The sequence below is a fragment of the Marmota marmota genome, unplaced genomic scaffold (genome assembly GCF_001458135.2).
Source record: "Marmota marmota marmota unplaced genomic scaffold, marMar, whole genome shotgun sequence".
Classification (NCBI taxonomy): Eukaryota; Metazoa; Chordata; class Mammalia; order Rodentia; family Sciuridae; genus Marmota; species Marmota marmota.
In genome coordinates this window covers 346,154-352,531 of record NW_026000021.1, presented here as the reverse complement: position 1 = coordinate 352,531, position 6,378 = coordinate 346,154, and the positions used below count along the sequence as shown (strand labels likewise).

The window sequence follows — 6,378 nt, the reverse complement described above, 5'->3', positions numbered from 1 at the left end:
TTCAGATAACTCTGCACAAAGTGAGGTATGGCATATGGAGTATTCGTGGAACATGACTACATAGGTCCCTTGTCCTGAATTTCCTAAAGCAGGGAAAAGCCTGAAGGCTTTAGTGAAGAAACTGACTTGCCTTCCCCCCATTCCTGCTTGTGGAGTTTACCAGGGCCTCATGCATGTTAGACCAGTGCTCCTCCATGGAGCCACATCCCTAGCCCTGACTTATCTTTTTTTTTTTTAATATTTATTTTTTAGTTTTCGGCAGACACAACATCTTTATTTGTATGTGGTGCTGAGGATTGAACCCAGGCCGCACGCATGCCAGGCGAGCACGCTACCGCTTGAGCCACATCCCCAGCCCCTTGATTATCTTAAAACAATTTTTTTTGACTTGTTCTTTTAAGATATTCATGACAGTATACTGCTTTTTGGCATATTATACGTATATGGAGTATAACTTATTCTAATTAGGATCCCATTTTTGTGGCTGTATATGATGTGGAGTTATATTGGTTATGTATTCATATATGAGCAAAGGAATATTATGTCCATTTCATTCGACTGTCTTTCCTATTCCCATCCTCTCTCCCTTCCCTTCATTCCCCTTTGACTAATCCAATGAACTGCTATTCTTTCCTCCCTGACTTGTTATGTGTGTGCATCTGCATATCAGAAGGAAAATCTGGCATTTGGTTTTTGGGGATTGGCTTATTTCACTTAGCATGGTAGTCTCTAGTTCCAGCCATTTATTGGCAAATGTCACAAGCCTATTCTTCTTTAACTCCATTCTTCTTAATGGCTGAGTAATATTCCATTGTGTACACATACCACATTTTCTTTATTCACTCATCTGTTGAAGGGTATCTAGGTTGGTTCCGTAGCTTAGCTATTGTGAATTGAGCTGCTATAAACATTGATGTGGCTGCATCACTGAAGTATGCTGATATTTTTAAGTCCTTTAGGTATAAGCCAATGAGTGGGATGACTGGGTCAAGTGGTGGTTTCATCCCAAGTTTTCTTTCTTTTTTTGGCGGGGGTACCGGGGAGGGAACTCAGGGGCACTCAACCACTGAGCCACATCCTCAGCTCTATTTTTTGAATTTTATTTAGAGACAGGGTCTCATTGAGTTGCTTGGTGCTTCACTGTTGCTGAGGCTGGCATTTAACTCTCAATCCTCTTGAACTGCTGGGATTACAGACATGTGCCACCGCACATGGCTCCATTCCAAGTTTTCTAAGGAATCTCCATACTGCTTTCCAGACTGGTTGCACCAATTTACAGGCCCACCAGCAGTGTATGAAAGAACATTTTCCCCCATATCCTCATCAACATTTGTTGTTCCTTGTATTCTAGATAATTGCCGTTCTGACTGGAGTAAGATGGGATTTCAGTGTAGTTTTGATTGGCATTTCTCTAGTTGCTAGAGATGTTGAACATTTTTTCATATATTTGTTGGCCATTGGTATTTCTTCTGGGAAGTGCCTGTTCAGTTCCTTTGCTCCCTCTCTTTGTATCCTTCCACCCTAGCCAGTCCTCTTTCTGTCCTTCAATTAGATGTGGTTAATACTTTAGTATGAATTAGTTTAGTATGAATTAGTTTAAATACAAGAGAGGGAGGGTAGACTTTCTTTATATATATATATATATATATATATATATATATATATATAGAGAGAGAGAGAGAGAGAGAGAGAGAGAGAGAGAGAGAATTTTTAATATTTATTTTTTAGTTTTCAGCGGACACAACATCTTTGTTTGTATGTGGTGCTGAGGATCGAACCCGGGCCGCACACATGCCAGGCGAGCACGTTACCCCTTGAGCCACATCCCCAGCCCAAGGGTAGACTTTCAAATGTGAGAATCTGGCTCAGTAAAGATTTTATAGGAGATCCTAGTCTTCTATTTGAAGGTATTTCTGTTCTTTGTCTGGAATTTTTGCATGGTCTTATATGTAAATATTGATTGCTTCCCCCTCCCCACTAATTCCACGTAGGAGATTGAAAGAATCCAGAGGTGCTCTACCATTTTGATACACCCAACCTTTTTATCTTATTTTGAGGCAGGGTTTCACTAAGTTTCCCAGACTGGCCTCCAACTTTCTACCCTCCTGCCTGACTCTCCTGAGTAGCTTGGGCTACAGGTAAGCACTGCTGCACTCTACCTTTTTTTTTGGCCAACTTCACTCAACTGTGTGGGCTCTCTCGTCCTGCGAGGAGGTTCACAGAACAGGGTAGAGGAGCGTGTGGCTGCGGAGTCACTAATTAAGACCTCTGGAGACCAAGCAGGAAGCAGGTAGATTTTATTGCACAGTTACCACGTCTATATATACTCAGGCAGTAGCTAAGCAGATTACAAGCAGCCACCAATGCAATTTCTGGCCAACTATCTTTAAGGTGACACATTGAAGACTGGGCTATGGAGCAAGTGCAGGGACTGCAACACACAGCCTCATGCCCAGGGCTGTGTCTAGGGGGTAAGCTGTTTGCGCTCACATGCCTAGTACGAGAGGAGTGGCCTGCCACTCAGGCGCCCTTAATGTATGCCATGTATGCAGTACTCCATGCACTTGTCCCCACTCTCAACACATTGTTTTGACTGGGGATCAGACCCAGGGGCACTTTATCACTGAGTTACATTATTAGCCCTTTTTTAAATTTTTTTTTTTTTTGGGACAGAGCCTTGCTAAACTGCTGACGCTGGCCTTAATCTTGCTACCCTCTTACCTCAGTCTTCTCAGATGCTGGAGTTACAGATGTGCACCACTGTGTCATGCAGAACATTTTTTTTAGAAGCCTTGTTTTCAAAACATTCACCCAACTGTGTTCTGATTGCCTTTTTTCTGTTGTCAGGAAACAAATGCACCCTCAAAGGACAAAGATTTTTCACCAGTGATAAAATTCAGAGAACTAAGTGGTTTCTGCTTAAACTCAGTTTTAGTTGAACGTAGTGGCACACACCTGTAATCTCAGGTTGAGGCAAGATGATCACAAGTTCAAGTCCTGCCTGAGCACTTTAGTGAGACCTTGTCTCAAAATAAAAATGGCTAGGAATTTAGCTCAGAGGTGCAGTGCTTGCCTTGGATGCCCATAGCCCTGTGTTCAATTCCCAGTACTGAAAACAGAAAGAAAAGAACATTTTCAGGTAATTTGTTTTAGGTAAGGCTTGTAACTACTCTGGGAAGAAGATGGTATATCATCTTTGTGTTAAGAACCTTCCAGATGTTTTAGATCTTTTAGCTTCTGAGCCAAGTCTAGGCTTTTCACAGAATCCTAATAAAACTCCTCTAATGGGTGTTTTTTGATGACTGGCTTTGCGTTTTAATTTATCTTATTTGTTTATATGTTTGAATAGGTAGTTATGTTAGTCAGCTTTCTGGCATTGTGACAAAATACCTGAAAACTATCAGTTTATGGTCAGGAAAGATTTATGTTAGCTCACAGTTTCAGAGTCAGTTTATGGTTGCTTGGCTCCATTGCTTTGGTCCGGTGGTGAGGCGGGGAGCACACAGTGAAGGAAAGCTGCTCACTTCATGATGGCAGGGAATCAAAGGGAAGGAGAAGGGGTGGAGACCCTAATATCTCCTTTGAAGGCACGCCCCCAGTGATCTAGTTTTCTTCTACTGGGCCCTGCCTCCCAAATGTTCCAGCACTTTCCAACAGCACAAAGGCTGGAAACCACACCTTTCGCATATGGGCTTTGGGAGATATTTAAGATGCAAACCTAGTGCTCTCCTAGACCCAGTATTATGATAAACAAATTCTCATGCTACCCACCAACCTGAAGATATTTTCTTTTCAATGGAGATTTTTGGAATTCAGGGTCCCTTCAGTTTTCTTTTTCCTTTTTTTCCCTTTGTTAGTGGGGACTTAACAACCCAGGGGTGCTTCACCACTGAGCCACATCCTCAGTTCCTTTTTTTTTTTTTTTTGAGATAGGGTCTTGCTAAGTTGCTTAGGGCCTCACTAAGTTGCTGAGGCTGGCCTGAACTTGCGATCCTCCTGCCTCAGTCTCCCAAGTCGTGGAATTACAGATATATGCTACCATGCCCAGCTTCTTCAGTTTTCAAGAGGATTAATTTCACATTGAATTTTCTATGATCCAGTCTGTTCAGAACATTTGGCCATAAATGGGCCCCATCAGTGTGAACCAATTCAGAGAAGGCTGATCAAGAAGGCAAAGAGCCTAGAACTAAGGACAAGAGAAGATGATTTTGTAGGATTTTTTAAAAAATATTTTTTATTTGTTGATGGACTTTTATTTTAATTATTTGTATGTAGTGCTGAGCATTGACCCAGTGCCTCAGGCATGCTAGGCAAGCACTCTACCACTGAGCCACAACCCTAGCCCCGATTTGGAGTATCCTTAATTATTTAAAGGGTTGTGGTAGGATGTGGCAGTGACACTGTAATCCCATTGCCTTCGGAAACAGAGATAGGAGGATCACTAGGTTCAAGGCCAGCTTCAGCAATTTAGTGAGACCTTATCTTAAAATAAAAAATAAAAAGGGTTAGGGATGTAGCTCAGTGGTAAAGTGCCTCTGGGTTCAATCCCAGTACCCAAAGTAATAAATAAAATAAACAAATAAAGTATTGTGATGTGAGGAGGGATTGTTTCTTCTTGTGGACAGGGGCAGATTTACTGTTAAGATAATTGGGTTTAAGCCTTAGGACTCCTTATTTGTAGACCCTGTTCCTGATTTTGAATACTTAAGTTTGTGTTTTCACACATTTCCACTACTAATTAGGGTTTTAGAAACCACAAAATCTGGAATTACCCCTTTCTTTGTGGCTCCAAAGAGCAAACCAGGACTTAAGATAGAAGTGGAGATCTGGGATGAGGATGTTCTTTCCATAAAGGAATATCTTTCCAAGAACCAGGAGGATTCCACCATGCAGTGGTCTAGTGTGGCAGGCATCCTGTATAGCAACCCACAATCTTCCTGGCAACATCCCCTCTTTCCTACTAACAGTACTTGGATTTGTTCAAAAAGTTAATGGGAAGCAGGATATGGTGGCACATACCTGTATTCCCTGCTACTTTGGAGGCTGAGGAAGGAGGATTGCTTGAGTCCAGGAGTTCAGGGCCAACCTAGGCAGCATAGTGAGACCCTGCCTCAAAATAAAAAGGACTGGGAACTATAGCTCAGTGGTATAAATCCCAGTAATGGGTAAAAAAAGAAAGGAAAACAAACAAACAAACAAAAAACGTTGAAGGAGAGCCCTTGATCTCAGAGAGGGAAGGCTCTTCTCCAAACCCCAAGGGTGAATTACGGTTGGTTTAGCCAATAATAATAATAATAATAATAATAATAATAATAGTAATAATAAAACAGAGCAGCTTAAGTCTTTTTTAATCCCTAAGAAGTGTGGGGAGAGGAGATACTTGTAAATATTTACAGATTTTTTTTTCATTTTTTGCGGTGTTGGGATGGACCCCCTTGCCTTGTGCACAGGTAGGCATGCGCTTTATCACTGGGTCACACCCTCAGCACTAAATCCATTATTTCTTTTCTTTTTTGTACTGTGGATTGAACCAGGGGAGCTTAACCACTGAACCACACCCCAGTCCTTTTTAATATTTTATTTAGAGTTAATGTCTTGCTGAGATGCTTGGGGCCTAAGTTGCTGAGTCTGCCTTTGAACTCACGATCCTCAGCGTCCCCAGCCGCTGGGATTACAGGCAATGCACTGGGCCCTTTTAATTTTTTTTAATGCAAGAAAGGGTCTCACTAAATTGCGTAGCGCCTACCTAACTTGCTGAGGTTGGCCTCGAACTCGTGATCCTCCTTCCCGTTTCTCACAGGGCTGGGATTACAGCGTTCGCCACCGCTCCCAGCCTCAGTTAATTTCTCGAATGAGTGATTGAATAATCTAGCAGCCAGTTTTCCAGGCACCTAAGGATGTCGCGCAGGTAGCGACAGCCGCCTTCGTGCACCCACGCCGCAAGTGCGGTCTGATACGCAGACGTCTTCGGCAGCGGCTCTCGAGCGGCGACAGCCGACTCCAGCTCTGCTCCGCCCGGCGCCCCTGTTTGACCAGAGCCTCTCCAGGAGGATTGACTTCCGGGGCGGGGTCATGGCCAGTTTAAGAGCAAGCGCCCCGCCCTCGAAAGCGGAATGCCCCGCCCTCGAGGGCGGAGCTCGGAAGGGCTTTAAGGGGCGGGCCGGCGGGCGACCGGGGTCCTCTTGAGATTAGCGCAGGGTGGGCTCGCGCTGTGGGCCGCCATTTCTTGGCGTCGCCTGAGGAGCCGCCCCCTCCTCAGCTTCTTGGAGCCCCCATCGCCGTCGTCCCCTGTCTCAGGTAAGCGTGAGGCCCGGCGGCCCCGGCTGCAAAGCCCCCTTCTCTCCCGGCGCGCGGACCCCTCCTCGCCCGGGGCGGCCT

The 6,378-nt window shown here is 44.2% G+C and overlaps 1 protein-coding gene across 2 annotated transcripts in view; it reads left to right on the top strand.

Moving 5' to 3' along the window:
- The first annotated feature begins 6,140 nt into the window (after positions 1 to 6,140).
- Positions 6,141 to 6,378, top strand: part of LOC107155721 (band 4.1-like protein 5) — an 83,835-nt gene continuing 83,597 nt past the window's right edge. For both annotated transcript variants that reach the window (XM_048810412.1, XM_015501692.2), the window contains exon 1: positions 6,141 to 6,297. The gene's annotated coding sequence lies outside the window, so the exon portion shown is untranslated. The remainder of the gene's footprint in view (positions 6,298 to 6,378) is intronic.